This window comes from Dendrobates tinctorius, unplaced genomic scaffold, assembly GCF_039654945.1.
Source record: "Dendrobates tinctorius isolate UK_male_01 unplaced genomic scaffold, ASM3965494v1 ptg000174l, whole genome shotgun sequence".
Lineage (NCBI taxonomy): Eukaryota > Metazoa > Chordata > Amphibia > Anura > Dendrobatidae > Dendrobates > Dendrobates tinctorius.
Window position 1 is genome coordinate 5,449,764 of NW_027361841.1, and position 23,296 is coordinate 5,473,059.

Below are 23,296 nucleotides of genomic sequence, written 5' to 3' on the forward strand. Positions count from 1 at the left end.
AGAACACCACAACACAGACGGCGACAACCCTGGCACACGGTGCAAACACGTTTCCTGCAGTGGTGCTCCAGGTGCGCCGAACGTCTGTGGAGAAAATCCAATCTACACGAAGATTTCATCCATTTTAAGTTTATGCTTAGAACATACAACACTGCCCTTCACCTCTCCAAACAAACCTATTTCAACACCCTCATCACCTCACTGTCCAATAACCCGAAACGTCTCTTTGACACTTTTCATTCTCTACTCAATCCAAGAGTACAGGCCCCAACCACGGAGCTCCGAGCTGACGATCTGGCCAATTACTTCAAAGAAAAAATTGACCAGATCCGACAGGAAATTATCTCCAAATCCCCTCATACCATGCACTGTCCTCCCTCCCCCACTGCATCTAACTCACTCTCTGATTTTGAACCAGTCACAGAAGAAGAAGTAAGCAGGCTCCTTGCATCTTCTCGCCCAACTACTTGCACCAGTGACCCATTTCCGTCACATCTCCTCCAGTCCCTTTCCCCTGCTGTCACCCCTCACCTAACTAAAATATTTAACCTCTCTCTCTCTTCTGGTATTTTTCCCTCCTCATTTAAGCATGCCATCATACATCCACTACTTAAAAAACCATCCCTCGACCAAAACTGTGCCGCTAACTATAGACCTGTCTCTAATCTTCCCTTCATCTCTAAACTCCTGGAATGCCTGGTCCACTCCCGTCTTATCCGCTATCTCTCAGAAAACTCTGTTCTCGACCCTCTCCAATCCAGTTTCCGCTCTTTACACTCCACTGAAACTGCCCTCACTAAAGTCTCTAATGATCTGCTAACAGCTAAATCAAATGGTCATTACTCCATGCTAATTCTCTTGGATCTCTCTGCAGCATTCGACACTGTGGATCATCAGCTCCTCCTCACTATGCTCCATTCCATTGGCCTCAAGGACACCGTTCTCTCCTGGTTCTCCTCCTATCTCTCCGACCGCTCCTTTACTGTTTCTTTTGCCGGTTCCTCCTCTCACCTTCCCCTTACTGTTGGGGTTCCTCAAGGATCGGTTCTAGGCCCCCTCCTCTTCTCCTTGTACACTGCCCCTATTGGTCAAACAATCAGTAGATTTGGTTTGCAGTACCATCTCTATGTTGATGACACCCAATTATACGCTTCTTCTCCTGACATCACGCCAGCCTTTCTAGAAAACACTGGCGATTGTCTAAACGCTGTGTCTAATATCATGTCCTCACTATATCTGAAACTGAACCTGTCAAAGACTGAACTCCTGGTGTTTCCTCCCGCTACTAATGTACCTACACCCGACATTGCCATTTCCGTGTGTGGTTCCACTATTACTCCCCAGCAACATGCCCGCTGTCTTGGGGTCATACTTGATTCCGAGCTTTCCTTTGCCCCCCACATTCGATCACTGGCTCGCTCTTGTCATCTGCACCTCAAAAACATTTCTAGAATTCGACCTTTTCTTACTTTTGACTCTGCAAAAACTCTTACTGTTTCTCTTATTCATTCTCGTCTCGACTATTGTAACTCTCTTCTAATCGGTCTCCCTCTTACCAAACTCTCCCCTCTCCAATCTGTCTTGAATGCTGCAGCCAGGATCATATTCCTCACCAATCGTTACACCGATGCCTCTACCTTGTGCCAGTCATTACACTGGCTACCCATCCACTCCAGAATTCAGTATAAACTTATTACCCTCACCCACAAAGCCCTCCATGGCTCAGCACCACCCTACATCTCCTCCCTTGTTTCAGTATACCACCCTACCCGCGCCCTCCGTTCTGCTGATGACCTGAGGTTAGTATCCTCAATAGTCAGAACTTCCCACTCCCGTCTCCAAGACTTTACACGTGCCGCGCCAATTCTTTGGAATGCACTTCCCAGGTCAATACGATTAGTCCCCAATCCCCACAATTTTAAGCGTGTCCTGAAAACGCATTTATTCAGACTGGCCTATCGCCTTAACACATTAACCTAACCTATCCCTGTGTGGCAGAGCCAAAAGTTTTACCATAACCAGGTTCCCAGCATCATGTTCCCACATGCTTTATGCATCCATTAGCCCTCTGTGGCTGTACTGTTACACACTTAACATTATGGCTGGTCCATACAATCAGAGCAACTGTTACCACCCACCTTTCGTGTCTCCCTCTTTCCTCATAGACTGTAAGCTTGCGAGCAGGGCCCTCACTCCTCTTGGTATTTGTTATAATCTACTGTATGTGATTATTGTTATGCTGTAATGTCTATTGTCTGTACAAATCACCTCTGAAATGTAAAGTGCTGCGGAATATGTCGGCGCTATAAAAATAAAATTTATTATTATTATTATTATTATCCAGTTTGAAGGGGTTTCCTTCTGATCCCGCAAGGAGTGTTATTGCTGCCAGAAGTCAGTATCGCAATAAAGATCTTGAAAACTGTGTACTGGGAAGGACTACCGTGTCGAGAATATAAATGTAAATGTCTCAATGATAATTATGTTCCACGATATTTTTATGTATCTAGATAAATGTAGATTAATAATAAATGAACATTTTATGTGTAATTTGGGAACAGAGGAGACACAATGATATGTGCTCAGTGTAAACAGGTCTACAAGTATGATTTTCATCACTCAACCACCACAACCCCTTTGTATACCAGACCAATGCCCAAACCCCATAACCTCACTCTCCAACATCACTGAAGGGGAGCTTAATCGCCTCTTCTCCAAATCGCACCCCACAACCTGTGCACTTGACCCCATCCCATCCCACCTCCTCCCCAACCTCACCACCACACTTATCCAATACCTAACCCACCTCTTCAACCTATCACTAACGTCCGGTACCTTCCCTTTTGCTTTCAAGCATGCCACAATCACGCCTATCCTTGAAAAGCCAACCCTCGACCCAACCGCTATGTCCAGCTATCGCCCTATATCATTGCTTCCATTCGCTTCCAAACTTCTGGAACAGCACGTCCACGCTGAACTTTCCTCACACCTATCATCTAACTTGCTCTTTGACAATCTACAATCTAGTTTCCACCCCCATCACTCCACTGAGACAGCCCTGACCAAAATTACTAACAACCTACTTACAGCCAAATCAAATGGACAATACTCTATACTCCGGCTTCTAGACCTGTCCTCTGCATTCGACACAGTTGACCACTGCCTCCTACTACAGATCCTCTCCTCCTTCGGCATCAAAGGCCTTGCCCTATCCTGGATCTCCTCATACCTTTCCAACCGCACATTCAGCATCTCCCACTCCCACACCACCTCCTCATCCCACCCTCTCTCTGTTGGAGTCCCCCAAGGCTCTGTTTTAAGACCCCTACTCTTCTCAATCTATACACTTGGTCTGGGGCAACTCATAAAGTCCCACAGATTCCACTACCACCTTTATGCTGATGACACTCAGATTTACCTCTCTGGCCCAGACGTCACCTCCCTGCTGTCCAGAATCCCAGAGTGTCTATCAGCCATATCCTCCTTCTTCTCCTCTCGCTTCCTCAAACTCAATGTAGACAAATCTGAACTCATCATCTTTCCTCCATCTAACAGATCTTCCTTACCCGAACTAGCTATAACAATTAATTACATCTCACTTTCCCCAGTACCAGAAGTCCGCTGCCTCGGAGTAACCTTTGACTCTGCCCTGTCCTTCAAACCGCACATCCAAGCTCTTTCTACCTCCTGTCGCCTCCAGCTCAAAAATATTTCCCGAATCCGTCCTTTCCTCAACCCACAATCTACTAAAATGCTTGTGCATTCCCTCATCATCTCCCGCCTCGACTACTGCAAAATCCTTTTCTGTGGTCTCCCTGCTAACACCCTCGCACCTCTCCAGTCCATCCTTAACTCTGCCGCCTGGCTAATTCATCTCTTTCCTCACTACTCCTCCGCTTCTCCCCTCTGCAAATCTCTTCACTGGCTCCCATTCCCTCAGCGTATCCAGTTCAAATTACTAATACTGACTTACAAGGCCATCTATAACCTGTCTCCCCCATATGTCTCTGAACTAATCTCCCAATACTTTCCCTGACGTAATCTCTGGTCCTCCCAAGACCTCCTTCTCTTCTCCACACTTATTCGCTCCTCACCCAACCGACTCCAAGACTTCTCCCAAATAGCCCCTATTCTCTGGAATTCTTTGCCCCAACAAGTCCGACTATCAACCACATTTGGATCCTTCAGACTGAACCTGAAAACCCACCTCTTCAAGAAAGCCTACAGCCTGCAATGACCCCGCTACCTCCTTCTCTCTCACCACTACCGGTGATATCACCTCAACCAACACTGGAACTGCTGCAATGCACCAACCTACTGTATCCTTTCCCACCATCCTGTAGCATGTAAGCCCGAAAGGGCAGGGTCCTCTCTCCCCTCTGTATCAGTCTGTCATTGTTAGTTTGTTTACTGTAAGTGATATCTGTAATTTGTATGTAGCCCCCATGTACAGCACCATGGAATCAATGGTGCTATATAAATAAATAATAATAATTTTATCTGATACATCATTGGAATACAAAGAAAAGAAAAGTTGTGTTAGGTGCCAGGATTCTCCCACTGCACGGGATAGATCCCAAGCCCTGTCTGGTGCAGCTGTCTCCCATTTTAGGCTCAGCCGACTGCTTAGCACAGACTCCAGACCCAGCGCCTTGCCCAAGCTCATGTTGCATGTGTAGTTACTGCTGGCTCTCCAGCTAAGCCTATGGTGACCACTCGTATAGATGTGCAGCATTGTGCTCTGGAGCCTAAATCCGGATTTCACACTACTGAGCATGTCCATGATGTGGCACCTTCTCATTGGTGCTCGGATGTCAGCTGCTCTGGTGAGGTGGAAGTTTCTGATTGGTCCACTGGCAAGATCCTATCTGTCTGGACTTGAGCTAAAGGTATAAGAGGCTCTCAATGGCGCACACCTGTGCGCTAGTATCATGCTTATTTGCTGTGTGTGTAGGTGGGACAGCTACCACCCTGTGTGCACGTGTGCCACTAATAGCACTGCAAGTCTGTTTTTAGACAGGCAGTATAGGGTGGGAACTCCCGCTTGAACTTAGCAGCTGCACCAGGCATCCTCAGATGCGGGCTCAAAAGCCACTGTGTGTCAGTGCAGGTTCAATCACCAATATAGTGGAGGATGAGATATAGGGACCATGCAAAATCTGCATCAGCTAGGATTTTACTCAAATTTTGACTTTTTACTTTGAACTTAATAGGAAAAATCTGCAACAAAACTGTTGGAATAATGCTTATTATTACTTATTATTATGTATAATGCATCAACTATTTGCTACTGTTTAATAGTGCATGAGTTTCTGTCTACAGCAGTACTGTTGTATTGCCTCATTGCATTGTTAGAAAAGGGAAGAAAATCAAAGCTCCTGTTCACTCACTGTGTGTATAACAGGAGCACATTTTGCTTTCACTTTGCAAGCTGACAGACAGGTTGCTAAGATCCTTAGCTATAAGAAATACAAGTTGTAAGCTGCGTTACCTTTGTTCGTGAAGAAAAATATATTCACTGTTGAAAGGCTGGACAGTACAGAGAAATATCACTTGCGTTATTTGCTAGAACGTGACATAATTTAGTTTATTTATTGCGATACTCACCAGATGATAGCTGATGTTATGACAAAGCCACTTCCAAGAGCCAAATTTGGAGAATTCCCAACTACTACAGGACTAGCAGGATAAATAGTTTTTAAGAGGGGCTGTTGGAATAATGCTTAGTAATATGTATATTGCATCAACTACTTTTTACTACTGTTTAATAGTGCATGTGTTTCTGTCTCAAGCAGGTGTTGTATTGCCAATAATTATTCTTAGTAAGTTAAAAAATAAATATCCAAAAAACATTTGCTAAAGGATATTTGGAAAAAAGTGTGGGGGGGGGACATGGGAGGTAAAAAGGACATATATAGAGACATACTAGAATAGCCAAAAATATTACCTATGAATAAAATTGAAAAATAAATAAAAACAAGGTAGAATGTAATGTAACTAATAATGTAACATAATTTAATTTCGAAGGTTTAGACCTCGAGGAACTCGTGTATCTAAAGCAAAAATCCAATATGCTTCTCTACTATGCAATGTATCCCTTCTGTTGCCGCAGCACACTTTTTTAAATCTGTGTTCTATCGCATAGATTGTAAAACTGGTTGTCTTCCTATTGTGAATATCCACAAAATGCTTAGAGGCATTGGACATGGTACGATTAGAGGGATGATCAATATCATATAGGTGTTCCCTTATACATGTTTTAAGCTTTCTAGTTGTGGAACCTATATATTTTAATTTACAGGTGATATACTCTATTATATAGATAACTTGATTTGTATTAGAATTTAGGAAACTCCTGATAGGATATATGCGGCTTTTGTCACTGCTGGGGAAAGTGGACATTTTAATGGCATGTGAACAGGTTTTACAATTAGCAGAGCTGCACCTGTGAAAACCGCTAATTGATAACCATTTTTTGCTTAATAGTAGCGGAGTGTAGCTTAGAAAGATTGGGTGAAAGACGATTTCCGATGGTGGGGGCTTGCTAGAAACAATTCTAAAACCTTTATTTAATAGTTGATCTTTTATATGATCATCCCTTAATATATTTAAATTTCGCTTAACGATATTGGAAATAGCTGGAAAAATAGTACTATAGATGAGTATTAACCCCTTTCTGACATCAGACGTACTATCCCATCCACGGTACCCGGGCCCGTATGACCAGGGACGGGATAGTACGTCTAAGCGATCAAATATAATCGCAGTGTACTGGGGGATTAGGGAAGCATCGGAGAGGGAGGGGGCTCCCTGCGTGCTTCCCTGAGCCCCCTGGAGCAGCGCGATGTGATCGCACTATTCCAAGGGCCTCCTCCCGGATCCAAGATGGCCGTGGGGGCCTTTGGGGGCCTGCAGAGAGGCGTCTTTCTCAGTGCCTGCTGAGAGCAGACTCTGAAAAAGCCTGCAGCAGCGCCTGTCAGTTTGCTGATCTGACACAGCGCTATGCAAAGTGTCAGATCAGCGATCTGACACTAGACAGTGATGTACCTCCCCCTGTGACAAAGTAATAAAGTAAAAATGTGTAAAAATAGTTAATAAAAAATTCCTATGTAAATAAAAAAACCCAATAAATTCTTTTTTTGTAAATAAAAAACCAACAAAAGTACACATATTTAGTATCGCCACATCCATAATGATCTGCCCTATAAAACTGTCCCACTTGTTAACCCCTTTAGTGAATCCCTTAAAAAAACAAAAAAACAAAGCAAAAAACAATCCTTTATCATCATACTGCCGAACAAAAAGTGCAATAATGCGCGATCAAAAAGACCGATATAAATAACCATGGTACCGCTAAAAACGTCATCTTGTCTCACAAAAAATGGACCACCATACAACGTCATCAGTGAAAAAATAAAAAAGTTATAGCTCGCAGAATAAAGCGATGCAAAAATAATAATTTTTTATATAAAATTGCTTTTATTGCATAAAAGCGCCAAAACATAAAAAAATTATAAATAAGGTATCGCTATAATCGTACTGACCAGAAGCATAAAACTGCTTTATCAATTTTACTGCACCCAGAATGGTGTAAATGCATCCCCCAAAAGAAATTCATGAGATGCTGGTTTTTGTTCATTCTGCGTCCCAAAAATCAGAATAAAAAGCGACCAAAAAATGTCACATGCCCGAAAATGGTACCAATAAAACCTCAACTTGTCCCGCAAAAAATAAGACCTCACATGACTCTTTGAGTCAAAATATGAAAAAATTATAGCTCTCAAAATGTGGTGATGCAAAAACTATTTTTACAATAAAAAGTGTCTTTTAGTGTGTGACAGCTAGGGTGACCGCAAAAAATCGATGTCGGAATTTTGTCCGTCTGGACCCCACAAAACGATTCCCCTTTCAGATATTGAGAAAATTTGAGCTCGATCAAACGACGTTAACCCGTGCCGCTCGTCGCTCAAAGTTTGAAAAAATCCAAATTGAGGTATTTTAAGATTTAGGTATTTTGCATAGTCTGTTAGACTATAAAGAATGTGACAACAACATTGCAGAAATAGCCCTGACCAAATTTTCGAACCATTTGTGGTATTTGAATGCAGAGTTCCACCATTACAGACAATGAAAAGTTGTTAATGGCTAATAAATTGCTCAGTAGCACAGATGAACCATCAGAGCACGCTAGGGTTGTAAATCCAAAAGTTAGGAAAGAAAAATTAAAAAAGGTAGGAAGTAACCGACTTTAACGACCTTCTGACAAAAGATGAAGAACAAAAGCAATATGTCCTGCAAGTTGTAAGCAAATGCCGAGCATTATATTCTGACGTTTCAAAAACTACTTTAACAAAAGCTCTAGAATAGATTAGATAACTATGTAAAATTATCAACTCATGTAGGTTAGCGTGCTCTGATGGTTCATCTGTGCTACTGAGCAATTTATTAGCCATTAACAACTTTTCATTGTCTGCAATGGTGGGATCAAAAAACGATAATCCCACCAACTCTGCATTCAAATACCACAAATGGTTCGAAAATTTGGTCAGGGCTATTTCTGCAATGTTGTTGTCACATTCTTTATAGTCTAACAGACTATGCAAAATACCTAAATCTTAAAATACCTCAATTTGGATTTTTTCAAACTTTGAGCGACGAGCGGCACGGGTTAACGTCGTTTCATCGAGCTCAAATTTTGGCTCTCTCAATATCTGGAAAGGGGAATCGTTTTGTGGGGTCCAGACGAACAAGATTCTGACATTTTTCCCCCCCATATGAGATCCGGTCACCCTAGACAGCTGCCAAACATAAAAACCCACCATAAATAGTAAATCAAACCCCCCTTTATCACCCCCTTGGTTAGGGAAAAATAATAAAATTAAAAAAAGTATTTATTTCCATTTTCCCATTAGGGTTATGGCTAGGGCTAGGGTTAGGCCTAGGGTTAGGGCTGAGATTAGGGTTAGGGGTGTGTTGGGGTTAGGGTTGAATTGGGGGTTCCACTGTTTAGGCACATCAGGGGCTCTCCAAATGCAACATGATTTCTGATCTCAATTCCAGCCAATTCTGCATTGAAAAAGTCAAACGGTGCTCCTTCCCTTCCAAGCTCTGCCATGCGCCCCCACATATGGGGTATTGGCATACTCAGGACATATTGCACAACAACTTTTGGGGTCCAATTTCTTCTGTTACCTTTGGGAAAAAAAATTGGGAGAAAAAATATCATTTTTGTAGAAAAAAATAAGATAATTTTTATTTTTATAGCTCTACGTTATAAACTTCTGTGAAGCACTTGGGGGTTCAAAGTGCTCACCACACATCTAGATAAGTTCCTTTGGGGGTCTAGATTCCAAAATGGGGTCACTTGTGTGGAGTTTCCACAGTTTAGGCACATCAGGGGCTCTCCAAATGTGACATAACACCCGCAGACCATTCCATCAAAGTCTGCATTCCAAAACATCACTACTTCCCTTCCGAGCCCCGTCGTGTGCCCACACAGTCCTTTTCTCCCACATATGGGGTATCAGCGTATTCAGGACAAATTGGACAACAACTTTTGGGGACCAATTTCTCCTGTTACTCTTGGGAAAATAAAAAAAATTGGAGACTAAAAGATCATGTTTGTGGAAAAAATATGATTTTTTTATTTTCACGCCCGGGCGTTATAAACTTCTGTGAAGCACTTTGGGGTTCACAGTGCTCACCACACATCTAGATAAGTTCCTTGGGGGGGTCTAGATTCCAAAATGGGGTCACTTGTGTGGATTTTCCACACTTTAGGCACATCAGGGGCTCTCCAAATGTGACATGGCGTCTGATCTCAATTTCAGCCAAAAAAGTCAAATGGCGCTGCTTCCCAAATAGTCGTTTACCCCCACATATGGGGTATCAGCCTACTAAGGACATATTGCACAATAACTTTTGGGGTCCTGTTACCCTTGGGAAAATAAAAATTGGGGGTGAAAAGATTATTTTTGTGGAAAAAATATGATTTTTTAATTGTACGGCTGTACGTTATATACTTCTGTGAAGCCCTTGGGGGTTCAAAGTTCTCCCCACATATCTAGATAAGTTCCTTAGGTGGTCTAGTTTCCAAAATGGGGTCACTTTTGGGGGGTTTCCACTGTTTAGGCACATCAGGGACTCTCCAAACATGACATGGCGTCCGATCTGAATTCCAGCTAATTTTGCAATGAAAAAGTCAAACGGTGCTCATTCCCTTCCGAGCTCTGCCATGGGCTGAAACAGTGGTTTCCCCCACATATCAGGTATCAGTGTACTCAGGACAAATTGCACAATAACTTTGCAGTCCAATTTCTTCTGTTACCCTTGGTAAAATAAAAAAATTGAACCTGAATTAATTTTTTGTGAAGAAAAGTTAAATGTTAATTTTTTTTAAACATTCAAAAAATTCCTGTGAAGCACCTGAAGGGTTAATAAACTTCTTGAATGTGGTTTTATGCACTTTGAGGGGTTCAGCTTTTAGAATGGTGTCACTTTTCTATCATATAGACCCCTCAAAGTGACTTCAAATGTGATGTGGTCCCTAAAAAAATGGTGTTGTAAAAATGAGAAATCGTTGGTCAACTTTTAACCCTTATAACTTCCTAAAAACAAAAAAATTGGGTTTCAAAATTATGCTAATGTAAAGTAAACATGCAGGAAATATTACTTATTAAGTTTTTTGTGTGCCATATCTCTGTGATTTAAGGGCATAAAAATTCAAAGTTGTAAAATTGCGGAATTTTCAAAATTTTCACCAAATTTCTATTTTTTTCACAAATAAACGCAAATTGTAAGAGTGAAATTTTACCACAAACATGAATTACAGTATGTCACGAGAGAAGCAATGTCAGAATCACCAGGATCCATGGAAGCGTTCCAGAGTTATTACCTCATAAAGGGACAGTGGTCAGAATTGTAAAAATTGGCCCGGTCATTAATGTGCAAACCACCCTTGGGGGTAAAGGGGTTAAAGTAGGTATCATAGAATTAGTCTGAGAATGTACTTTTTTTGTGATAAGATTATTCCTGATCTTGGTATCAGCAATTTTAGATGCACGATCCAGTGACCAGTTTGGATAATTTCTAGATTTGAGTCTGGACTTAATGATGTTAGATTCTTTACAAAAGGATTCCTGATCACTACAAGTTCTTTTTTGCCCCAATGATTTCCCCAACCAGAATGGCTTTAATTGTATGCAGAGGGTGAAAACTGTGTGCATGCAAAATAATGTTTCCGGAGGAGGGTTTACGGAAGGTAGTACTATGAATAGGTGATTTATGAATTCCTGTGAGGTCTAAATTCCAGAAAGAAATACGAGTACTGTCAACTTGATCAGTGAAACATAAATTAAACTGATTGTTATTAAGATACTGTAAAAAAGAAGGAATATCAGACATGGGACCACGCCAAATAATTAGTATATCATCTATCAATTTAGTATGATAAACAATATACATTAGATGAGGATTATGAACATTGTACACAAAGCATGCCATAACTAAATTAGCAACAGATGGAGAGAATTTTGCACCCATGGAAACTCCACTATTCTGCAAACAAATTTTTTTGTCAATCATAAAAAAATTATGTGTTAATAAAAAAGTCAAAACAGATTTAATAAATTCCTGTAGATCTTGTGAATATAAACTGTATTTGTCAAAATGATGATTTATAGCAGAAATAGCTATGTGGTGGGGAATGCTGGTGTACAATGAGATCACAGATGTTATCTGTTAAAAAAAACAGGAAGTTCTTGTTCACTCATTGTGTAGCTTGAGCACATTTTACTTTCATTTTGCAAGCTGACATACAAGATGCTAAGATCCTAAGCTATAATAAATACCAGTTGTAAGCTGTGTTATCTTTGTCCCTGAATAAATATACAGTACATTCACTGTTGAACGGCTTAACAGTACACAGATTAATCAGCTGTCAGCAGGTTATGGGCCCAGAGAACAGGCCAGAAGAGAAAGAACAACATTGTACTAAGAAGAAGCAAAGATGGCTACCAGCAGAAACTATAGCACCAAACAAAGAGACCTCGAACTTATGGTCTAATTTGAAGTAAAATTAATTAAAGATGTTAAAATAATAAAAGAAATGCAATACTTATTTAAAATACCTTTATTTAAATAGTAGTGGTAGATGGTAACACTAAAACAAGTGTGCACTCATACATAAATACTTAAAATGAATTCTATACATATAAAAAATGGAAGACACAGCAGGCCAAAAATCATCAGAAAATGTATATACCAATTATCTGTATATTACCCTTACAAAAGCTCATCCCACATAGTAAAAGTGAAAAAATAAATATTTATAACATAGGGCAATAAGCCATATAATAGCCCATTTATGGGCAAAGTGAAATGTGCAGTAATAAAGTTAGAAATAATAATTTTAAAATATATCACATGTGAGTCCTAAAAGTGCCAAGTGCCAAAGGTGCAGTTGAAACAGGGGGGAGCACAATTGAGGGTATATACCTTTAAGACCTGCTGGTTCCAGAGCAGCACAACCCCGACGCGCATTTTGGATTTAATCCTGACAAAGGAAGGAAAAATCAAACATTAATTGTACCAGCTAAAATGCTAGTATAGTAAATACACTGCTAAACATGATCAACACAAGAATTGTATCCAAATATAGCACAGGTGCTTTGCACATAAAGAGCCAGAAGTAATAAGAAAGTTAGTTAAAAAATAACTTGGTGATGGTATTCCAGTCAATCTGTGTAATCAAACAATGAAATGTACTAGCTGTCTTAAAGGGAAAATGTCAAGAAAATCCTTTCCTAAGAATAGTACTCCAAAATCAGAACAGCTTCTGGACTTAATACACACAGAGGTTTGTGGTCCAATGAGTAGTCAAACTACTGGAAAGAAATATTGTATTTTCTCACATTTATTGATGATTATTTAAGCTATACAGTTCCCTATCTACTTTACAGCAAAGATGAAGTTCCAGAGAAACTTGAAATATTTCTCACTGAAGTATATAACAAATTTGTGAGGAAGCCAAAAATTCTGCTTGCTAATAATGGAGCTGAATACACAAGTAATGAGACACAAAGAGTTTTAAGTAAAAATGGAATCGGGTTTCAGACGACTGTACCATACAACCCTGAACAAAATGGTGTAGTGGAAAGAAGGAGCTGGACACTTTGTGAAAGTGGAAGAAGTATGCTATTTGACACAGATTTGCCAACCACATATTAGGGTGAAACAATCATGACAGCTTGTTATCTTCAAAGTAGACTACCAGGTAAAGCTGAGAAAACTCTATTTGAGCAAGCCTGAACTACAACACATGAGAATAGTCAGCAGTAAAGTATTTGTACATATTCCCAAAGAAAAATGTACCAAGTGGGAATCTCATGCAAAATATGGTATCCGGTATCCAGAAGAATTCTGCAACTGGAAGTGAACAAGGTCACAGTAAGCAGAGATGTAATGATTGATAATAACTTTGTATTGCTCAAGTTTCATGACATCACACCAGTAGTCCAGCAAAAGCATTAACAATCTCAGTCACAATTTTAAAATAACAAGGAAAAGGATGTAGAAGTTTGGTTAGAATCCTCAAATCACTGAAAAAGCAACAGAAAAATCAGGTGAACCTGTAGTCAGGAGATCGTCGAGATTAAACAAGGGTATAAAAGCTAAATGTGTTTTCTACTTTGTCAAAACACTATCTGTTATTTTTTTTGTTACACTTGATAAAAATGCCATTATGGCATTGAAACACGTAGTGGACAGTAAAGAACCTTCTAAGAACATTGCAGCAAGACACTTCTTTCCAGCTGCACAGCCAATTTTTATATGAGTTTTTACACTGTTTTGGCAATTTCCATCTGGCTGATCTTTCCTCCAGCCACAGGGCAGTGCCAGCTGGATATCTAAACCTTTATAGCGGTTGTGTCTTCACACAACCACCAAAGGAGAGCAAACTTATTGTTTTTACTGTCTTGTATATTAAGGCTTTATCCTATTGAGCACTTTTCCCTTCACAGTCAATGTTTACTCAAACACCACCTGAGTCAGATCCGCAGTCATGGGATGAGATGCAACAACTACCTGTGTATGAAAATCTGAAGTGGATTAATGCTGCTTATGAGGAACTTCAAACTTGGAAACTCACCAAACTACCACATGGCAAGAAAACAATCAAATGTAAATGGCTTTTTAAGGCCAAGTATGATTCTGAAGGCAAGGTTCACAGATTTAAAGCAAAATTAGTTGCAAAATGATATTCTCAGAAATATGGTGGAGATTATGATGCCACATGCCACTAATCACTAGTGCCAATCAAAACACAAAAAAATAACAAAAAAAAGTGTGGAAAGTCCACTCATCTTACAGGGCGTGGAGGATGAAGTTCCTGAAGTTCCTCACCCGAATGAAGTCAGAGCAGATACGGCATAGACATCAGAAAAGGAAATGAATTCTGCACAGAAAATGTATATACTGTATTTAAGCTTTAAATACACACATTTTCCATGCTGAATTCCTTTCCTTTTCTGACACAAAAACAATGGGATGGCTCTATATGACTATGAAAGGATATTTTTGACCATCATGCACAGTTAGCTGCCATACTGAGATTGTCAGGTACAGCAGTGGGAAGCCGAGTGTCTGGAAGGCAGTTCGACTCTCCCCGCAGAAAAAGCAAAGATGGATTAATAAAATGCAAATAAGTGCCTTTGGATAGCAGGTGGATAGATAACATATTCCATTGTTTATTGAGCAAATACAGATTTAGCAAAAGGAAAATAAGTAACAGTTTTTTTTCCTATTTTTACCAGTTAAAAAATTGCATACTAAGAGGTTAACCCCTTCACAACCTTTGACATATATTTACATCAAAGACCATGTCCCTGTCATTGAAGTTGGCTTGCACGCCGAATAAGCCAACAAGTTCATTTAGCAGTCGCAGGTGGAGCGATTCTCTGCCCGCAGCTGTTAACCTGTTAAACCTGCTGTCAATAACTGGCAGCGGGATTTAATATGTGTATGTTGGGATCCAGTCATTCATCCTGCCCATCGGCACCACTGTTACGAGATTGTGGGGCGCCGATGGGTTCGGCAGAAGAAACCGTGCCTGCCACTGTGAATCTCATAGGAGATTATGATTTCTGCTACAGATAGCAGTGCTAAAACTGAAGCACTGCTATGTACAGTACAAGTAATCAGATGTTCATAGCTTCAAGTCTCCTAAGGGGACTATTGAAGGCAGAAGAACATGTGGAAAAAAGTTTTTAAAGATATGAAAAAAGAAAACAAAAGTTCAAATCACCATCCTTTTTCCCCATTGAAAATCAAGCAATAAAAATTTTGCAGATTTTGTATCACTGAATTCAGAAATGACCGTTCTATCCAAATATAAAAACAATTAATCCAATTGGTGCATGGTGTAATGAAGACAAAAATAACACTGTAAGAATTAATTTTTTTGAGAAACCGCGACATTGCAATAAAATGCAATAAAAGCCAATCAAATTGTATCTACCCCAAAAGAGTCTCAATAAAGTGTCAACTCCATACTCAAAAAAAAAAGAATTGTGGACTTTTTTTTGCAATTTTACCACACTTGGATTTTTTTTCTTGTTCTCCAGTACACTATATGATAAAATCAATGGTGTCATTCAAAAGTGCAAGTTGTCTGGCAAAAAACAAGCCCTCACATAGCCACATTGATGGAAAAATAAAAAAGTTATGGTTTTTGGAAGAAGGGGTCGAAAAAATGAAAGTGTAAAAATGGAAAAGCGCAAAAGTCATGAAGGGGAAAAATAACAGGTGTAACAAGTGTCCAGAGAGCCCCACTGTCAAACGCCTCTCTACTATGGCAAACTATTGCAGCAACTGAGTTATAGCTAGTAAAATCTTTTAAGAATTTTGGTTTCCATTATGGACCTTATGAAGCTGATTTACTAATCCTGTGTAATAGTCCATCATAAATGCAGACAAGATAGTCTTCGCATGCTTAAAATTTAACACAGTAGTTCATGATCTGATACATTTCTTAGAGCGTCTAGTATAACGTTACACCATATATTCGCTGGCTTCCTTTTAGAACACCTTTTAAGTCAAAGAACTGTACTAAATATTTTAGTAAATGTAGAATTTGTTACAAACTTCTTTATCCATATATATTTTTCTAGACACTTTTTAAAAATGTCTACTGAGGCATAAAAAGTAAGAAAACAAGTCATTGGGATTCTATACCTCAAACTGATGTCATCTATGTACAGGTACTATACTGCTGGGTAAACCCTTTCCCCATTTCTCTGTTATGAGTTCATTTTCCCCTTCACCATTGAGGTCTGATGAACTCCCTCTTCTGGTGAAGGAAGGTAGTGAGGCTGATTACCAAACACCTCAGCTGGTAGAGGATGACTGGGTGACGGGATTTGCTGACTGGATATAAGGCAGCCGACGCCCTTCTGCCTCGCTGGTGATTTCTCTGAGGGATTCTAGGAGACCAGTCTGATTCCTGCTCCTCAAAAGCTAAGTTTTCTGCCTTGCTTTTTGCATTTGCATTTGTGTTTTGGTTTTATTTTGCCTTGCTTTTCTGGATTCTGCCATTCCCTGCTGGGGTGATCTGAATTCCATTGTGTCTTTTTGCTCTGTCTTCAGAAAATACCTGAGTACTGACATAGTCTTTTTGAAGCCTAGTGTCTTCAGGGCCTTTTTCCCTGTCAGTCTGTTGGCTCTTGTTTTGATAGGGTTTTTAGCGGATTGCAGACAGCAGCTTTTCTATCCTGTCCTATCTAGTTAGCTTGGGCCCCATCATTTGCTCAGTCTATCTTTCTATCTGTGTTAGTGTTTTTTCTTCTTTCTTCACCGTCATTATATGTTGGGGGCTGCCTATTGCTTTGGGGTCTGCTCTGGGGCAGTTTAGATTTCCCTTTCTGTCTTTAGGCTATGTAGTTCTCCGGCTGTGATCGAGGGGTCTAGGGCACCATAGGAATCCCCCATGGCTACTGCTAGTTGTTGTTGATAGGTTCAGGGGTCTGCAATCCGATAGCTGCCAACTTCTCTGGTTTTCTGGACTTAGCTAGCATTTCTGTTTTTGCCTCCTACGGTGACTCGTTCATAACACTTCTCATTTGCTGCCCACTTCCGGTCTCTGATTGACAGGTCATTGAAACATGAGTGACCTGTCAGTCAGGAGGCAGGCTGTGGGTGGGGGAAAGGAAGAGCTGTATTTGGCGACTACACTTGCAACTCATTAGCATACAATTTCACCTATGGATTACTCTAAAAATTGATTTCTACAAACAAGGTAAGGATGTAATCAAAACTTTTGGTGGTTCTGTGATGACGCTCCAATATCTTACTAATTTCAAAAGTGCTTTATCCCTCGTAAGACTTTTAACAATTTTTTACTTTTCAGAGTCAGTTAAATTTCTTTTTGTGCCATTTTGCCTAATCCGAGAGCAGCATAATGTAGGAACTGATACCCTGATTCCAGTGATATGTCATTTACTTGTCTGCATGCTTTTTTACATACAAATCAGTTTTCTCTGCTGCTGCTCTAGTGATCCTCGGAAGGCTAAGTGTAATGCTTATGCCCTGGCTGGTTGGCGTGAGTGAGGGGAATGGCCCCATTGTGCCACAAACTAGACTACCTTGGAAGGGGCATGACTAAGCAGCTACCTTGGTGTTCACTGGATCCTCTGATGGTAAGGTCAGGCTTTTGCGGCAGGTAGCTGCCAGGTACCACTCCAGGGTGGTGTCTGGCTGTGGCTGCTGATCCCACTGAGGGACTGGACACTGATAGCAGGTGCTAAAAGGCATGACTGGTACTCTGACGGGCATGACTGGCACTTTGGCAGGGCAGGTGGGCACGGCTGCTGGCACTCTGGCAGGGCAGGCGGGCACAGCTAGCACTCTGGCAGGATAGGCAGGCACAACGGAGTCACTGGCAGGCAGGCGGACATGGCTGAGGCACTGGCAGGCAGGAACTGACTTGGTAGTGACAGGACAGAGACATGGACTGGGACGAGTAGGATATATGAACAGGTAGTGGCTGTTCACACTGGAGGTGCAGGAACTGGTACAGGAACCAGTACAGACAGGTAGGACAGGGATCCACAGGATACGGAACAGAAACAGAGCAGAACTGCAGGGTTGCGGAGCAGGGTAGAACCACAAGGGGCAGAGCAGGGTAGAACCGCAAGACTGCGGAGAGAAACTGCAGTTTGCAGCAAGAAGTTCTTTTGCAGCAAGAGGTTCTTTTGCAGCAGGTGCCACCGAGAAGGAGAGAAGAGCGGAACTGCAGGTATGCAGAGAGGAGCTGCAGCAAGGCGTTCTGCAGCAGCAAGAATGAAGCAAGGCGGAACTGCAAGGTATGTGGAGAGAAGCTGCAGCAAGAGGTTCTGCAGCAGCAGGAGCGGAGCAAAGCGGAACCGCAAGGAATGCGGAGAGGAGCTGCAGCAAGAGGTTCTGCAGCAGAAGTAGCAGAAGTGGAGCACAGGCAGAACTGCAAGAGTGCAGAGCACTGACAGAACTGCCAGAGTGTGGAGCACAGGCATAGCAAGGAACCAGAGCAGGCAGACGGAGAGGACTCAAGGATAACACAACGGAGAAAGGAGCCACAGACTAGGAGACTAACAGACAGAGGTATAGGACAGAGTTCAGACTAGGCAATGTACAGAGCAAGGCACAGAGACAGGGATAAGATGGACACAGGTATAGGACGGAGTTCAGACAAAGCAAGGTACGAGTCAGTGCACAGGAACAAGGACACAAACCAGAATATTCTGCCTCCTGGTGGGTGGAACGAGAAATTCACAAGGCACAGAGACAGGGATACAGAGACCAGGATATACAGCCTCCTGGTGGGCAGAAAACAAGACACAAAACACATGGAAAAAGATCTGGGTATGAAGCAGGCAGAGACAGGACAGGACCTGGCAACTCAGCAGCTAGACACTGACTGAGTAAAGGCATTGCTCACGCAGTTTCCACCAAGTGGAGCTGCCCTAAATACTAAAGGCCTCTTGGTAATTGGCTGGGAACACCATAAGCAGGTGCACACTGATTCCATAAGAACCAGAGAATACCGGCACCACCCCCTATGCACACAGCCAGGAAGTATCCAGAGAGCAGGCAAGAGGCATACAGCATAGAGCCGGCAGCAGACAGAACTCACAGCATGGCCTTGAGTAGTGAGTAAGGTAGGTGGGGGTTGGGAGGCCATGCAGTGATTGTTACACTAAGATTTAAATAATCAAGCTCACACCACTGATTGGCAGCTTTCTTTGAACTGTACATTGACAGAAAGCTGCTAATCAGTGGTGAGTAGAGTTGAGCGATACCGTCCGATACTTCAAAGTATCGGATCGGAATGGATCGGCCGATCTTAAAAAAAAGTATCGGTATCGCCGATTCCGATACCGGAAGTCCCATTCAAGTCTATGGGACTTCCGGTATCGGAATAAGAAAAACCCTGTTTTTCCCTTGTACAGCCTCTCTGGGGTCTGTATGGGCCTTTCGGGGGGCTGTGCCGGCCTGCCAGGGGGTCTGTGCAGGCTCCGGTGGTCTGTGCCGGCCTGCCGGGGGGCTGTGCCGGCCTGCCGGGGGGGCTGTGCAGGCTCCGGTGGGCTGTGCCGGCCTGCCGGGGGGCTGTGCAGGCTCCGGTGGGCTGTGCCGGCCTGCCGGGGGGCTGTGCCGGCCTGCCGGTGGTCTGTGCAGGCTCCGGTGGGCTGTGCCGGCCTGCCGGGGGGCTGTGCAGGCTTCGGGGGTCTGTGCAGGCATCGTCCGATAGGACTGCAAGTCCCATCGGGCGATGCCTGCTACCATGACAGTGATTGACACATTAGCCAATGATGGGACAGTAGTAGTCCCATCATCCGGCTAATGTGTTGAATGTAAAAAAAAAAAAAAAAAATTACATGCTACATACATGCTACATTCATACTACATACATGCTACATTCATACTACATATATACTACATGCAACATACATACTACATATATACTACATGCATGCAACATGCATACTACATATATACTACATGCATGCAACATGCATACTACATATATACTACATGCTACATACATACTACATATATGCTACATATATACTACATGCATGCTACATACATACTGCATGCTACATACATACTACATATATACTACATGCATGCTACATACATACTACATATATACTACATACATACTACATGCATGCTACATGCTACATACATACCACATACATACTACATACATACTACATGCTACATACATACTACATATATACTACATGCATGCTACATACATACTACATGCTACATATATACTACATGCTACATAAATACTACATGCATGCTACATACATACTACATACATACTACATGCATGCTACATACATACTACATGCTACATACATACTACATATATACTACATGCATGCTACATACATACTACATGCTACATATATACTACATGCTACATACATACTACATGCATGCTACATACATACTACATACATACTACATGCTACATACATACCACATACATACTACATATATACTACATGCATGCTACATACATACTGCATGCTACATGCATGCTACATACATACTACATACATACTACATGCTACATACATACCACATATATACTACATACATACTACATACAATACATTCATACAATACATACATAGACATACAGTACATATAACATAGAGTAACATACTTACCAATACTTGTCACATTGTTCCCCGAAGCCATTGTCTTTTAAAGGAATAAATATTAACATAACAAACCACAAAAATACTCACCCACGATCCGAAGCAGTCCACGAGTGTGTCCCACGACGATCTTGGGTTGAGAACTGCAGCATCAGCTGATGCCGCCGTTCTCTACGGGCTGCAGGAATCCAATGACGGAAGGTAGGTATCCTTCCGCACTGTATTCCTCCACCACTTTAAAAAAAAAAGTCCCTAGTCTCACTTTATGCCATTGCTGCGTGGGAAATTCCCACACAGCAATGGCATAAAGTGAGACTAGGGACTTTTTTTTTTTTAAGTGGTGGAGGAATACAGTGCGGAAGGATGCCTACCTTCCATCATTGGATTCCTGCAGCCCGTAGAGAACGGCGGCATCAGCTGATGCTGCAGTTCTCTACCCAAGATCGTCGTGGGACACACTCGTGGACTGCTTCGGATCGTGGGTGAGTATTTTTGTGGTTTGTTATGTTAATATTTATTCCTTTAAAAGACAATGGCTTCGGGGAACAATGTGACAAGTATTGGTAAGTATGTTACTCTATGTTATATGTACTGTATGTCTATGTATGTATTGTATGAATGTATTGTATGTAGTATGTATGTAGTATATATGTGGTATGTATGTAGCATGTAGTATGTATGTAGTATGTATGTAGCATGCATGTAGCATGCAGTATGTATGTAGCATGCATGTAGTATATATGTAGTATGTATGTGGTATGTATGTAGCATGTAGTATGTATGTAGCATGCATGTAGTATGTATGTAGTATGTATGTAGCATGCATGTAGTATGTATGTAGCATGTAGTATATATGTAGCATGTAGTATGTATGTAGCATGCATGTAGTATATATGTAGTATGTATGTAGCATGTAGTATGTATGTAGCATGCATGTAGTATGTATGTAGTATGTATGTAGCATGCATGTAGTATGTATGTAGCATGTAGTATATATGTAGCATGTAGTATGTATGTAGCATGCATGTAGTATATATGTAGTATGTATGTAGCATGTAGTATGTATGTAGTATATATGTAGTATGTATGTGGTATGTATGTAGTATGTATGTAGTATATATGTGGTATGTATGTAGTATGTATGTAGCATGCAGTATGTATGTAGCATGCATGTAGTATATATGTAGTATGTATGTAGTATGTATGTAGCATGCAGTATGTATGTAGCATGCATGTAGTATATATGTAGTATGTATGTAGCATGCATGTAGTATGTATGTAGCATGCATGCAGTATGTATGTAGCATGCATGTAGTATGTATGTAGTATGTATGTAGTATATATGTAGTATGTATGTAGCATGTAGTATGTATGTAGTATGTATGTAGCATGTAGTATATATGTAGTATGTATGTAGTATGTATGTAGCATGTATGTAGTATGTATGTAGTATGTATGTAGCATGTATGTAGTATGTATGTAGCATGTAGTATGTATGTAGCATGCATGTAGTATATATGTTATGTATGTAGCATGCATGTAGTATGTATGTAGTATGTATGTAGTATATATGTGGTATGTATGTAGTATGTATGTAGCATGCAGTATGTATGTAGCATGCATGTAGTATATATGTAGTATGTATGTAGCATGTAGTATGTATGTAGCATGCATGTAGTATGTATGTAGTATGTATGTAGTATTTTTTATTTTTTTTTAACATTTAACACATTAGCCAGATCATGGGACTACTACTGTCCCATCATTGGCTAATGTGTCAATCACTGTCATGGTAGCAGGCATCGCCAGATGGGACTTATAGTCCCATCGGACGATGCTTGCACAGACCCCCGGACATCAGCACAGCCCCCCGGCAGGCCGGCACAGCCCCCCGGCAGGCCGGTACAGACCCCCACAGGGTGCAGAGACCACCGGCAGGCCGGCACAGCCCCCCGGCAGGCCGGTACAGACCCCCACAGGGTGCACAGACCACCGGCAGGCCGGCACAGCCCCCCGGCAGGCCGGTACAGACCCCGGGCAGTCCACACAGCCCCCCGGCAGGCCGGCACAGCCCCCCGGCAGGCCGGTACAGACCCCGGGCAGTCCACACAGCCCCCCGGCAGGCCGGCAGAGACCCCCGGAAGGCCCGAAATGACGGCGCATCATGATGCGCACACACCGCGCATCATGATGACGTCAGGCTGTCAATCAACTTTGAACTTCCGATTCCGATGCTGACTTCCGATATTGAAAAAATATCGGAAGTCTGTATCGGAATTCCGATACAGCAAGTATCGGCCGATACCCGATACTTGCGGTATCGGAATGCTCAACACTAGTGGTGAGTGGTGGGGCATGGTAACACAGAGCAGTTGACTAGTAGGCATCAGACATCTAGTCCTGTAATGATTGTTTCCTGATAAAACACTGATTTTATCACTAGAGGACAACAGCTGTAAGGATTTTGCATGTTTGCTTTGTGTTGCGTGGGTTTCCTCCAGGTACTCTGGTTTCTTCCAACACTCCAAAGTAATACTGATAGAGAATTTAGATTGTGATTGAGGACACAAACCTTCTAAGTGCAA

The 23,296-nt window shown here is 41.6% G+C and overlaps 1 protein-coding gene across 2 annotated transcripts in view; it reads right to left on the minus strand.

Annotated features, from left to right (window-relative positions):
* The window catches only part of GRM3 (glutamate metabotropic receptor 3), a 608,887-nt gene that overhangs the window by 381,769 nt on the left and 203,822 nt on the right, over positions 1 to 23,296 (minus strand). Inside the window, exon 2 of one of the 2 annotated variants that reach the window (XM_073551301.1) lies at positions 12,496 to 12,553. The exons of the other annotated variant lie outside the window; for it this stretch is intronic. The gene's annotated coding sequence lies outside the window, so the exon portion shown is untranslated. The remainder of the gene's footprint in view (positions 1 to 12,495; positions 12,554 to 23,296) is intronic. 2 annotated transcript variants of the gene reach the window in all.